The sequence below is a fragment of the Amphiura filiformis genome, chromosome 1 (assembly GCF_039555335.1).
Source record: "Amphiura filiformis chromosome 1, Afil_fr2py, whole genome shotgun sequence".
Classification (NCBI taxonomy): Eukaryota; Metazoa; Echinodermata; class Ophiuroidea; order Amphilepidida; family Amphiuridae; genus Amphiura; species Amphiura filiformis.
The window spans coordinates 62,600,083-62,615,955 of record NC_092628.1 but is presented as its reverse complement, the minus strand read 5'-3'; the positions used below and the strand labels follow the sequence as shown (position 1 = coordinate 62,615,955).

General features: G+C 34.8%; 1 protein-coding gene across 1 annotated transcript in view; it reads right to left on the bottom strand.

Moving 5' to 3' along the window:
* The window catches only part of LOC140150530 (rabphilin-3A-like), a 128,866-nt gene that overhangs the window by 15,101 nt on the left and 97,892 nt on the right, over positions 1 to 15,873 (bottom strand). The window lies entirely within an intron of this gene.

The following is a 15,873-nucleotide window of genomic DNA, read 5'->3' as shown; positions in this document are numbered from 1 at the left end:
TGCAAAGCTGCTGCTTGTTCTGAATGTACACAGAAAGAAATTGTTACCTAGCTTATCAGAATAGCTCAAATTCATAATACTTTTAAGAGTATCGTGTGCTAAGGCTTGACAATTTTGAAAAGATCACTGAGGAAATTGAAGTAATTGAACATCTGCGTAATCAATATACAAGACAAAGCAGCCATTGCACGTTTAAGCTTCCTGCATTTACTTCACAGAGAACTGTCTACATGGTGCACCTTGATTCAGACCGTGGACTGTTGTTATCAGATCCAAAAATGCAGTACCACAAAATTCATGTATCTGTGGTCTTGTAGTTTTTAGTAGAGTTCAGATTTGCATTGAGTCAACTACGGAGCTCGACATCATGCAAGATCCATTTGTTTCCAAAGACATGCATGTAGAAAGCCATTACTTTTGCTTACCTCAAGTTCAGTAGTGAGGTAAATACCTTTTGCAGTTGCTTCGCATATGTACCGACAAACTGCCCAAGTAGATGTATGTATATTCTCTGCAAGATTAACTTTACATGTGTGATTTGATACTGCGATATATGCACCTACATCACTACTAAACTTGAGGTGGACCAAATTAAAGTTTAGCCATATGTGGGAGCTATGAGGCTAAATATGAATCCTTACAATGAAAAGAACATCACTTACTGTCTATACCTGAGAAATCTTTAAAAATAAAGAAACATATAATAAGTTATGACACACAACAAAGTGTTACAAATGTATATTGACATCATTACTGCATAAATATAGGTTATAAGCTCATATCATCTTTGATGTCAAGTCAACTATGTATTAATATGCCAGTATATCAGATGCCATATTGTATCACATTGAAAATAGAGAAAATCATTCCGGATAAAAATATGAATGATACTTGGTGAACAGGGCACAAGAGACGGGTATGAAATAGGTTCAAAGATGTATTCTTGAAAGATATTATGTGGGATATATTGGGTTTTCAAAATATGCTGATATATAAATATGCTTTAAAAAAGTAGACAATTGTTATTTGTTTTCATACATTTAGCTGATTTTGTGACACTCCCTGTAAAAAGTAAATGAAATTTGAGCAATGATAAACAATTGCGTTTGTCAAAACACTTTATTTGGAAAAAAATACAAAATTGGCAAATTTTCTCATCCATTTATATACTATGCCAATAGCTGTAATAATTAAAATTGTGATACATTTAATTATTAATTTGTGGTCAAAATTTGTCTGTTCTGAGAACAGCTATAGAAGAAGGAATCTTGTTCTACTTGCAAAGTATGAGGCATATGTGTGTACAGTAAAAATCTCCTTACATCAGTATCAATTTAGCAACTCATAGCCAAATATATGTGATTTAATCCAAGTTGACATGTCTATGGGCCATTTTATTTGCTATGCCTACAAACAAATGTCTGCCAACTCTCTCTTTTTTTAAATTTTATTCTATTTGGATAAGGCCAGTTTATCGATTGTCATAATATTTGGTTATTATATAATTCACCTAATTCAACCAAACTCAGTCCTTAATTTTCAAATTCTCTGAAGTACCTACAAATGATTGGCTAATTGGCAATATTGATGTTTACTGAAAATTACAGTATTTGACAGTCTTCTGAAGACATATGTGAATCACTCCAAGGAAAAAGCATGTGACCTCACAATTTGACCCCAACTTAACCTGGATTGTGCCCATTTACAATTGATATAGAACAACTAAAAGGCTTCTTCAGGGTCTCACTGGAGAACAAGAGCGGAAAAAATGAGACATGAATATGGAAGATCAATATTGATAGCCGGGTATTGAAAAACAGGCAAGGTAGGTATCCGGGTATCACTTAGCTGAAAATGGGAATAAAGTATTGCATGGTTGCATGGGAGTTTACATATTTTACTTGCCGAGGAAGAAAAGAAGACTTGTGGGTATTTACATAACAGTACATATTAAAATGTCTCAGGTTTGTTGGTATTTTTAAAGTTGCAATTTCATGAAAATGTCAATTTGTGATGATAATTGGTAACACTAACAGTTGGATGGGTGCATGAAAAGGTATTTATCAAAATTTAAATGTCTCAATGTTAATCCAATTATCTTATCATATAAAACTATGCTAGAATAGATGCTAAACTCTGATAATCTTGCTAAAATGTTTCATTTACAAATTGACATCATGTGCACATACACAAGGACTAACACTTTACGGCATGGATTTCATCAGTGCAACATGGATATGACTCATCATATGAGATGTGACCAAGGGTACAAAGTGTGCCCGAAACTGTCACCTGACCATGTCACTAGTGATTCTAGTTTTATATATTGGATTTGGATTGAGAACATTATTAGGAAGGGTTAATATATGGATGTCATGGTATTGACTCCTTCAAATGACTTCACTGCTTAAATGTGACATAATCTGGTCCAGTCACCAAAGTCAGCAATAATGAAATTGAGATTAAAGGCAAAATAAAGGACAAAAACAATTAACATAAAAATGTTCATACTTTTGAACCCAAGTATGACAGGGATATAGGTTTTGATTTCAACATCAGTAGATGTATTAAAGCAAGTTAGAAAGGGTAATTTTCAAAAATACCAACTTTGGTTTGAGTGGATCATATCATGTCACCAATATAAGATATGTCAAAGGAAATGGACAGGGTCAAAGCTCAAAGGGTTAAAGTTCACATTGGAATAGATCAAGGCATGGTTAAACTGGTTATAATGTTACTGCTGAAAGTCCTTTTAGGATGGTAGAATGTGTCCCAAAATCAGGACACATTGAACTCCTGTGTTAATGGGAGCCTTCAAACTCCCAATTCATGTATAATTCAATTCAAGCATTTACAGTGTATCAGGTTGAAAGCAGGCTCATATAAATGTGCTGATTTAAGAACCATCACAGCAAATATGCATCTTCAAGCGATGTAAACATTTTTATATTTTAGGCCCAATCTATGTTGAGTCCCTGAGTGATTTTTGGACCAATCAGTTTCAATGTCACAAAAGTGCTCCTCTTGATAAAAAAAACTACTCCCAACTCAACAACTACTCTCCACTCAACTACTGAGTGCAAATTCAGCTAGATATGACTTATACTTTGTTCAACTTTTTATAAGTGAAAATTATTAAGTTCTTGTTATTGCGTGCATCAATTAAGTCCCAACTTATGCTCACATGACTTACGTTCATGTAAATTCATAAAATTTATGTACACATTGCGTAGGCAGTGTCCAGCTCTGTGTACCTCATATACATCCACAACATTACGCATCTTGCCTATTATTATGAGCTGAACAAAGCATAAGCCTGAATAATTGATTAAATAATCAACATGTATTAGCCTATTAGGTGTTAGCCTATTTTTTCCTGACACACTGTATTCTATCTCACCATCACCCTAAGTGCCCAACCATAGCATTGTCACCATCCTCTCTATGCCACTTACATCAATGCAAGTAAGCGCACAAGAAGACTGGGGTCTCCCCGTCAGTCCGAAACACCCGTCAATCCAAACCATTGTTAGTCTGAAAATCTAATTGAAGTTAGGGTTAGGGTTAGGGTTAGGGTTGATGTCTTTATCAATTAGATTTTCGGACTGACAGGGGTTCGGATTGACGGATGTTTCGGACTGACGGGTGGTCCCAGAAGACTTAGGCCTATACAGTTGCCTCCAGCTGATAGGAATGATAGGTGAAATATTGAATTGAATTGAAGGAAGGCACTTGTACATCAGACTCACCTGACTGAGAGTTAGTGTGATCATAGAAGTGTTCATTATCTGACTGGGAGTGTTCATCAGAACTGCCACGACTTAGTTCTGATTACAATGCGTACACATTATGTGTGCAGGATCACATAAAACACACATGCACATGTGAACAAATCATATTTCAAAACCCCATGTGAATGACAGCATTTTTGATGTAATTTGAGACATGATGCGTATGAACAATTTGCATCATTTTTAATGATTTGCATCATGTTGAATATGCATAAAGCATTGTTTTGCATACAACCAAATATATTTGTTGATATGCAAATTATTTGCAGTATATAAGTTTGATTAACATGTGTGCATGAAGTGCATATTGGTTTTTTTAATAAATAGAAATGGGTAGGTTATTAGCATAACATATTCCCACCCAGTTTAATTAATATGCATCAGATATGTAAATTTGGACAAGTAGTGCACACATGAAGCAGTTTGACATTGTATGTGTATCAAATATATATGCGCACAAACAGGCATTTGTACACATTACGCCAGCATGTGCACATGTGCGTATGAAGTAGAATGTGCAAGAAGCATATTATGCAACACATAGAGTGAGAGTCAGCCAGGCAGCATATGAGTAGAAAGGACAATGAAAGAAGAAAAAAGTATGGAACAAAATTAGTGCCATATAGTATAGCATGTGTTAGATACAGAACATAATTAGTGCCAAAGTTGCATGAGCTTTGTGTTAGTGCAGAATAGTTGACTTACTGTACACATTATACATGTTGTGAGACAGATATTGTGAACACAGAACCACTGTAACAAGCACGGGGTGTAATAGTTTAAAGAAGAGAAGGACAAGACATGAGCAGGGACAGGCGATTTGCGCGAATTTTTTCCGCGCAATTCCGTCTAAATGGCTATTTTTTTTCCTATGGGCAGGGATACATGATTTGCACTGAAAAAAAAAAGTTCTGCGCAAATCCGCGCAATTTGCTATTTTTCCCGCGCAAATCGCCTGTCCCTGGACATGAGTCAGAAATATGTGTAGAAAAAAGACAACATGAAGATGTGAAATAGAGAAGAGTGAGGAAGCAGTTATAAAAAATAGTCAGGAGGACAGAAACAAGAGAAGGTCAAATTCACATGTGCAGGAAACAGACATAAATATTGTATGTTCCACACTAAAAATAAAAATATAAGCCTATATTATATAGATAAATTTTAATCTAACTTTCGAGACATATATGAGGAGGATGCAGATTTATGATTTAGTAACCTTTCATTAATATGTTCTAGATACTGTAACAAATTGACACAAAAACACTAAACCAAATTCAGATTGACAAACATTACAGATACAGGAAAAGGCTACTTCAATATGAAGTATTGTATACTGCAGAGACATAATGTTTTCCTATATTCATAGAAAATACAGCAAATACATCCTCATTAATATAATACAGGTTTGGGTTCTTGATTTTGTTTAATTACATTATTCAGTTTAACAAGTGGTTGTTATAAGTAGAAGTTACCCTGAAAGAACATCAACAAAACAAGACAAACTCATAGACAACGACAAATAAGATCAATTATACTGGAGATTATCCATTTAGGTAATACATATTTTTTAAAGGATCACAATTTGAGGAAAGTGGGCTTGAATAAAATGTAATAGAAATACTATTTAAGAATGTTATCAGTACTTGGCATATATCAAATTTTAACCCCCTGAGCACTACCTGCCGATCTAACATTGCCTCTGATTGGTCAATTACATGATATCTTCACTTTAATCACCAATCAGAATGGAGCTTTGCAAATAATTCACCATTTTTTTTTGTGTGGTGAAATTATTCTAACAATATTGCTGATTGGTCCAATTGATGATGAAAACTTCTTTTTGGCCAATCCGTAGGTAGTTCTCATAGGCTTGCACAATCATCATTTGATCCAATGTGTCAGCCCGTGTGTCAGTTCTTATATAGAAAACTAAAAGCATAAAAGCTTAATCCATAGAGAATTAAACAGGTCCCAAACTTAATACAAGTCCACTTAGAAGCCTGATAAAATATGAAAGTAGAATGTCCATTCACTATGAATGCATTAACAACCTGTCATTCTGTGCTCCTTTGGGTAACCATTGTATTTGTTATCTTGCTGTTATACTTAAAGCCATATTGTAACATTTCCATAAAAATAAATCAGTGTTTCTTTTCTGTTAAATGTAAGCTTTTACTGTTGGATAGGGTATATTGCTGATCCATTGATTCTCCTTTTCTGGTGCATTGTGGGATAGAAAAGGGGCTATCCCATCCCACAATGCACCAGAAAAGGATAATTAATGGATCAGCAATATACCCTATAGTCCCTTTTTAATTTGGAGTCGAACAAATGAGGTAAAGCACAGGAATTTCCCCTTAAAATAAATTATTGCCTGGCTAATTTTCAATATTTCGATTGTTCAGAAGGGCATTGCAAATGTTTTATGTCTTAGTTGTTGACCTTGACAAGGTTCAAAGAGTAAAGTCCGATGTATACTCCACTTCGCGATCGCGATTTCGCAGGCCTCGAATAATTTGAGCTGAAATTTTACGACTTCCTTCGCGGAGCAGGTTTCTTCGCTTCGTGGAGAGTTGGATTTGGTTCAAGTTTTGGGGGGTAGGCCAGCGAAGTTTCTATATGAAAGCACAGAGCGGGCAACAATTCTTCGCGATACTCGGCGATATTTTGATGAAGTATACATGAATGCCTTCGCGCGAAGCTGCAAATTAATTTTTTCATCACAGCTTCTTGCGAAGTGGAGTATACATCGGACTTAACACAGTAACAATCTCATGAGCCAATATCCAAAGACACTATAGGTGAATTAACTTGAACATACCTGTTGCGTCCATGTATATTAGTGCATAAAGCGTGTACGCATTATGCATGTGGATGCAATCTTCCGGACCGCATTATACATGTGTGTGTTTATCGTGGGGCTACCAGTGTGCTGTGTATAGTCCTTGGCCAAGAATTGCCTTATATTCCTATATGTAATACCATGTATACAATTAGTCAAGTCCAGCAAAATGAATTTTACCACTGAATATTCTTGCCCACATTTAACAGGCTAAAATATACACTAGAAATATATTAATAATGGATGTGAATATTTTCATATTACAGAAAACAAAACACCAAATAAATTAAACATAAATTTTGGTCATATCTCAGAATCTGTTTGAGCTGCAAAACTATAAACTTGGTCCCACATGACCCTCAGCAGACCACCAAAATTTGGCTCTTTTAGATGTAGGACCAACAGATTCCAGTCTACTACCTTTTCTCACCAACCTCCTTTAAACAACTTAGTGTTCTTGTCAGTCATCATTTCAAGTCCAGTCAAGTGTAATTCTTTATTTATTTCATGTTTTAAATATTTAAATATTTAAGTGTCTTTAAATATATCTATGTAAACCCTTTTGATGCCATTTTCAATGTAAATGTCACATAATTCAGCTATTAGGCTGCTATGCTTTTGAATACATATACAATGAATACAATGAATGTATTCTAATGTTGTCTTCATAGTATTCATAGCATTCAATGTACGGAGTTGACCTTGGACACATCATTAGCACTAGAGTCAAGAGGCTAGGCATTCAATGTTCTAATATGTGTTCAAAAATAAAGCACAGGATTTTAATTTTTTCAATTGAGGAATACAGCCATGAATTTTACTCCTCTCTTTTTGGTGATGTGAAAAACCGTTGAAACAAGAAATCACTTTAAATATTGTGCAATTCCAAAAAAAAAGCAACTATGAATGTGTATGAGGTGATGATATACATTTTATATGTTCTGTACTTTACAGTGAATCTGAATCTCAAGGTAAGCAGCCGCTTTAGCACAGACATTGTTTTGAATTCAATCCACAATCTATTCTAGCACTTTTTCTATTCCCCCTGGCATAATCATGGATACTTGGCATGCAAACCAAATAGAACCTATGACGTACATTACGCCTACAACAAACAGAGTATTTTACTTCATCGCATTTAAAATTGGGCTATTACAGTTGAAATCCATGTCCTTAACCTCACATACAGGGAATGTAAATGTTAAACAGAGTTACCCATGTAGCCTGATTTGAAATTCTCACTCCCTATGTGGAAGATTAAGGTCATGTCTGGATTTCTACTGGAATAGCCCAATTATGTGAACTTGGTAGAATAATTTTTCCCTTCAGTTTACAATGTGTCCTGTAATGATCTAATGCATCATATTGCATGAGAACATTTGCTTGTATCTGCTCACAGCAATGCCCTGAATTGTTCTTAAATTTCTACTTTTTGAATGATTGTAATACCCAATAGTGTACTAAAATACCCTGCAAAAGTCTCAAGTGCCTGAATTACAGTTTTTTTAATTAAAACCTGAGATCCTGGGGTTTATTCGCCAACTCCCTCATATACATCGGTATACATACTACCAATTCAAGCGGTATATAGAATTTCTTGGGTGGGGCTCAACCTATGGTGCACATCAAGTATTCTTTTGTGGAATAAATCGCAGAGAGAGGTCAACTTCAATACCAACAATAAATTCAGATTGTGACAACGGATGAGAATGAATTATTTTTACGGGTGTTTACTCCATGCATTCACCAACCTGAGAATGGTAGTCGACTTTGAAACAAAACAATATTGAATTGGACTACTACGCCCTCATGGCATGATAACCATTATGCAATGAGCTGTACTTGACCTTTGTTTGAACTGCAAAATCAAGATTTGAAGTATCGTTTGAATTCAACAAAAGTGGATTAGAAGTCGAGATCTGAAGTCGAGTTCAAAATGCAGCAACTCTGTTTACACACAAATGAAGTCAAGTTTAAGCTCTGTGTAAACAAGAGTCGGTAAGTTTATATCCTGTCCATTTCAATTACAAATTTTAAAGCAAACACTGAAACTTAAAAAGTGTATTGTTTAATATGCAGTGTTTTATGCGGTCTCTAATTTACAGTATATGAAGTGAATCTATTAAACTATTTTTGAACAACTTGAAGTTTTACAACAAAATAATAAAATTACACAAAATGCTCAAGGCCTCAATAGTTTAACCTCGAAAATTTAATACCGCTCAGGAAACCAAAATGAAAAACCTATGTCACTCAAAATTTGTGCCTGTGATGCAAATGTCAAAAAACACAAAACTATGCTTTAACTTAATTCAGTTCAGTTCAGTTCAGATTTATTCACATATTATTACTGATTGGTTGTAGACTGATTGATGTAGACTGTTTTCAGCGGGGTTGTGGGGTTGTTTAGTTCAGTTCAGATTTATTCACATATTATTACAGATTGGAACTGATTGGTGTAGACTGATTTCAGCTGGGTTGTAGGGTTGTTTAGTCCAGTTCAGTTCAGATTTATTCACATATTATTACAGATTGGTACTGATTGATGTAAACTGATTTCAGCTGGGTTGTAGGGTTGTTTAGTCCAGTTCAGTTCAGATTTATTCACATATTATTACTGATTGGTACTGATTGGTGTAGACTGATTTCAGGAGGAATACTTCATAAATGGATGTAAAAAGCTCTTGCAACTACTCACTATCTCCTTCAGATCTCCTGTACTTTTGCAAAATGCCAAATGGTCCTATACCTCAAATTTCAGAAATTTCAACTCAAAATCAATATGAAAGGCACCAAATACTATATTCATCTCAGCCGCTATCAAAATAGGAATAAACAAAAATACAATGCAATCCATCCAAAGAAGACATACAACACAGCGCATGTTTTTCTATTGAATATCATTTTTCAGGACATTCAGAAATTGCCTGGTAAATATGTCTGAATGCGATGCAAATGAACCACACCTCAAATTCATGCTCTCAGAGGAGAAAGGAACATAGATTTGGATTACATCCTGGTTGGTGAACTCAGTGATGATATGGCTACATCATGTTTGGAATTCTGTAGTAGCACATTTTTAAGTCTAATCTGAAGTTGTTTTTATGAAATTCTGTAAAAGTAATGATGAGCAAACAAAATGACCTTGAAATAAAAATAGGGCTTACTTTTCAAATCTATTAAGAAGAACCTCCCAGTGTCATAAAATTGCACATTTTTTAATCCTTGTACTCCTTTTACAATTTTGTAATTTTATTTTGCACATTTCCAACCTTTTTACATACTCCCATATCAGCCTTTCAGGCAAAAAATACATAACAATTATAAACATGTTGATGATATACATTATATTTAATAATAATTATAAACATATAAATTGAATTTACTCAAAAGAACAACTTCATCACAGCTTGGAAAAGAAAAAGACCTGTCAATAAGCTTCATTTTTGAGTGCCCTTAAAAGATCAAAATGAGGTAGTTTTACAAAAGTGTTCTTGAAACTTAATAAAAAACACATGCATTAGTTTGTCTAGCTATATGGCATGATTTGGGGATAAAATGGATCTACGCAGTGACAAGAAAGATTGAGAATGATCCAAGGCCAATGTAACTCTATTCCTGTTTCATGATACACAATATTTTGAGGTGTGACAAAGAATCTTTTTCATTACTCATTATTTTCACACTTTCAGTCATTGTTTACTTAGTACACACACAGCTATTTGTCAGGTTTGGTGATTGGATGTTGTGGCAATAATTTGTTTGTTGCCAAAAAATTACTATGTTCGACATAAATTTAAATTAAATTTATTTCCATAGTAAAATAATGTTCCACAAAAGATAATCAAAACCTGATTTTGTAAAAATTGAGAAAAGAATGACTTACAAATAAATGATAGTGCCTTCATACCTACACTAACTACTCAAGTTCTGATATATTTCCTACAATTAAATTAAGGAGATGGATCAACTCAGTGATTCACTAAATTAGAAAATCAAACAAATCCTCCCAAAATCATATTTTTTAATATTTGTAAGTAATATGTGTACATCCATATCAAAACGATGCACTTGTCGGCTGCTACGTGTGTCTTATTTCACACAATATCTAGGAATAAATACCAGACTCATCTCAAGTGGACGTCACTTCAAATCATCCCCAGGTCACATGGTTTAAGAGTATGTTCTCTGTATTCCTAAATCAAGTGACTTCGGTATGATTTGAGGTGACCTCCACTTGAGATGAGTTTGGTATTTATTCCTAGCTATTATGTAAAATGAGACACATGTAGCAGCCGACAAGTGCATCGTTTTGATATGGATGTACACATATATAGATGTGATAGCACACTCTTCAACTGATAAGATCGATAGTAACCTACTATTTGTCATTTTATAGCAATATTATTGATTCAAGTTTCATATTTGTTTTATCAACACTGCTGTTTTCTCCCTTTAGGTCACCAATTTTGCATATGAAAAAAATATAGATTAGAATTTTATAGACTTATCCTTGCTTGGATCACAGATGTTAAAACATTAATGGTTTTTTATAAGAAAACATTAAAATCACATTTTCTTCCACTTTTTGGTGTGTAAATATTGGATTTATAAGTGACAGCCAAAGTTACCATGAGGTTGGTAAGAGGAAACAAAGGCTACTAGATTTTTTTCTCCGGTGAATATCAAATATTTCTGTATGTATCCAAGTTGTTTATACAATGTGCTATCAGCTCTAGCAATCCATGTATTGCCAACTAGCAATGAAAACTGATATGATAGCTGGAGTGATGTCGCATTCTGTACCAGTTGGTATCAGAGTACCAATGTGCCTATATTAAAACACATGACTAGAAATGTCATTTATTTTTAGAATATGTTCAAAACACCATGTCATGACAATAGTGTCTGTATATGAAAAACATGACAGCCCAAGTACTTTTCAACCTGAAGTAAGAGGTGCAGTTATTCTTTGTACAATTAATAGCCACAAGTTATACACTGTGTGATACAATCAAGCTAATTCCGTTTTTTAAAGTTGCAAATCTTTTAAAAACTAGATTGTCTCAGCAGCAGGGGACATTAGGCTGTCATGTGCATCTAGGTGTAGAGGCTTATCCTCTTATTCCCACTTGAGCATTCTCAAGTACACTTAAAGTTTTTTGGTCTCCTGGTCAATTCAGTTTTAATTTAGGGGTTGTTGTTATGTTGTTATAGCAACAAGCTCAGTTTTTCTGTCCAGTCAGCTGTCACTTTAGTGGTGTGCAGCCATTCAGGTCTCCCGTCATTTTTTCATTCCTTTGTTATGTCCATAGTTCTCCTAGTGATGCACTTGCAATTGTTCCTTCGATCTTGATGGACCAAAAATCCACCCACCCTCCCAAAAGCTGGAAGGGTGAATCAGTTAACTAAATATGGTTAAAGATACTCCAATAAAATGGTATGTCCAATTATGCTGCTTTATGCTTAAAAATAGAGGCTTTGTATGGAATTTCTTCAAATCTTGAAGAATATCATTAGTAGATTGTCTCCACTTTCTACTGCGTTTTATAGAAGGGGGATGAATGCTTTGTATGGAGTTTCTTCAAAACCTGAAGAATCTCGTCAGTAGATTGTCTCCACTTTCTACTGCGTTTTTATAGAGGGTGGTGGAGTTTCTTGAAACCTGAAGAATCTCGTCAGTAGATTGTCTCCACTTTCTACTGCGTTTTTATAGAGGGTGGTGGAGTTTCTTGAAACCTGAAGAATCTCGTCAGTAGATTGTCTCCACTTTCTACTGCGTTTTATGGTATTGATTGGTTTTATTGGGCTATTGAATGCTTTGTATGGAGTTTCTTCAAAACCTGAAGAATCTCGTCAGTAGATTGTCTCCACTTTCTACTGCGTTTTTATAGAGGTTGGTGGAGTTTCTTCAAAACCTGAAGAATCTCGTCAGTAGATTGTCTCCACTTTCTACTGCGTTTTTATAGAGGGTGGTGGAGTTTCTTCAAAACCTGAAGAATCTCGTCAGTAGATTGTCTCCACTTTCTACTGCGTTTTATGGTATTGATTGGTTTTATTGGGCTATTGAATGCTTTGTATGGAGTTTCTTCAAATCCTGAAGAATCTCGTCAGTAGATTGTCTCCACTTTCTACTGCGTTTTTATTGAGGGTGGTGGAGTTTCTTCAAAACCTGAAGAATCTCGTCAGTAGATTGTCTCCACTTTCTACTGAGTTTTATAGTGGGCTATGGTTGCCTTCATGCTTTCCTCCCTTTCTACTGCATTTTTATACCAGGGTTATAAATGCTTTGTTGCTTATTTGGAGTATCTTTATTTACTTGGTTGTAAATACCGGTGGATTTAATAATATATTATATATCAGTAAATGGTTTAAGCATTGATGCCGGATCTTGCTGAATACAAAATGTTCGTTTGCTATTGTTGGCATTGTTTATTCTTTTGGAGATTTCTAATTATTTAATTGCGGTTAAAAGTGCTGTTTTCCAATCAAATCCTCTGTTTGATCCAAAGATGTATCTGTTTAAGATATGCTTAAGATTTGCTTGAGATGAAATTTGGTTAAATGTGATTCAGAAGTCAACTTTTGTTTGTCCAGCCTGTATGGTTGGCTTGTACACATTTTCCAATAATTACGTGTATTTATTGATTTATATGAAGATAATAAATAATTCCAAATGCTTGCTGCAATTAATTATCTCAATGTATATAATTTGTTTAATTGATATGAAATCTGTTATTATCTTAATATAGTCTTAATTTCTATGAGATTGTGAAATTATTATAAATAAGCTTATGTGTATTAAATGGTCCTCATGATCGTGGGGGCAATGCGGAGTCTATTCTTTGCGTTGTTGTGCTTTCCTGCTGTCTCGAGACAATTGAATTGGTCTTGTTGGTCAAATCAATTGGTTTTGGTTGTCATTCAAAATATTACCCAATTAACATGATGCAATATGCTGAAAATCAGAGGTGTAACCTAATTTTTTGGACTGTAGTAAGGCAAGTAACCAGTCACCAGATTGACAACAACTTTTACCTACCTGACACACTGGAGTGTTATTGAACAGGATAAATTGCTAACAACAAATCTGGCATTAGTCATTTTACCAGCCTGACAGCAATGTTATCAGCCATTGGCTGTCAGGCTGATATATTCTTGCTACAATCCTGACCTCAGGACTAAGTAGGACACCCTTTGTGTTGCAATACCTCACCACAAATGTATTGCTTTGAAAAAAGATAGAACAATGCAGGAAATTTACTTTGAAGTCAGACTGAAAAAACAAGTCATATTTGCTAGTTATTCAAATTTACAAATTTTGTAATAGATCCCAATTCACAAAGTTAAATTACCACAAATGTGGAATTCAATGCAAGTCAATGATACTAATTTTGAAAAATTAGAGCAAAATTTAGGTTTTGGTAACACAGCTATATCCATATCACAAACAGGAGTAAAATGTCACTTCAATTACATCTGTAGGATTTATGTGCTTTATTATACAACTGTGTGCTACAAAACCATCCAAATTTAAAATCTTTTATCTTTAACTATGAGGTTTAATAGAAAACAAAAACCAATGATTGAAAGGAAGTGGATTCTTATTTTTCTTCGTCACGCTGTGTGCAAGTCTGTGCCACCTACCTATCTACAACATGTGTATTATTATGGATGTGTAAATAGCAAGGGGTCAACTTGGAGATTCAATATCTAATCCAACCAAGGAAAACTGAATCTCGAGATGTTCTGCTTTGAATAAGAATGAAGAGGTTTTTACAAGTATGAATAGGATGAATAGGAGTTTGTAAAATCGACAGCAAAATGGGGAAGTAATTTGACACCAGCTTCATAATGGCCATTTTGTCATATGTATAATAGAATTGAATCAGGTGTTTGATTTATGTTAGATGGAAATGCAAGTTTACATTATCCGCAGTTCATAAAGAGTACAGAAGAGTGGTACCGGTGTATCATACTTGGGGTTTAGGTGAGGATGTACATTTGTTACATAGGTATAGATCGAGGGAGGGGGATGTTGACTGAATCCTCCCCAAATATTTTGATAAGGGAGGATAGTCCATACAATAACCCAATGTTAACACCTGCATGTGGGTTTCTGACCAAATTAACCTCATATTTGACTACTTTAGCCTAAAAAGTGCCATTTTTTGCACTCTTTGCACAAATTTGTTCCCACCATATTTCATAATATAGCTTCAATATGACAATATTTTTTACATGCTTCGTACGCATTTGGTATCTTATACTAATTCTGTTGCCAAAGGGGCCTGGATTCACCTTACTTCAAAGACATTTTTCCAAGCCAATTCCCCAATGTTAAAAAGAAATCTACGCCACTGGTCTATTACAATGAATTATGGAACACCATAATACTTTAGTACAATAAACTCTTGATGTAGAGGACAAATGATGACAACATCAGTAACAATGCTACGTATCATTCAACTTGGTAATCTCAAAAGTTGCACTCTACAATATGTTGCACATCTGACCTTGAAAACAACCTACACCAATAAAAACATGAAAAGGTCAATAGTAATTACATTTGTACTAATGAGAAACCAATTAATTGATTTGTACCATGTTTCCATGATTGTGATGGATTCTATCTATCCCACAGCTAGTAACATACATTATTTAAATGGTGTATTTATATCTTAATACTATTTACAGAGTGTCCGTCCGTCCGCGCGCAATCGCGGGCTCGCGGTGCGCTATCACGGAGTATCAACGGGAGTGTAGTGAGCGTATCGGAAAGCATTACAGTGTAACTAACAGGTGCATCTCATCGTACCAATAGGCCTATTTTCAACACATATTTCAATACCGAACACGTGCATATAGGCCTATTTCAGCAGAACACAACTATTTCCGGGGTCCTCCAGAATGGTTAACATAAAAATAATCAGTTATGGTAAGGCCTATAACCCACAGAATTAGAGAAGGAGAACCGGGACTCCCTATAACCGCGTTTGCTTGCACGTTTCTCCCAATTGATTTCATTACTTTTAGTAACGGCCTATATCCACGTCAAGATACTAATGTCCTCCAAAGTGGTAGCAGGACAGGGCTGCGGGGTCCTCCAGAATGGTTAACATAAAAATAATCAGTTATGGTAAGGTATTTTAATAATTTGTCATAAAATTTGTATTATATCGTGAATTTCAAAAAATGAAAATTATTTGATATCAGAAAGACATGCTTCGTATTCAGAAT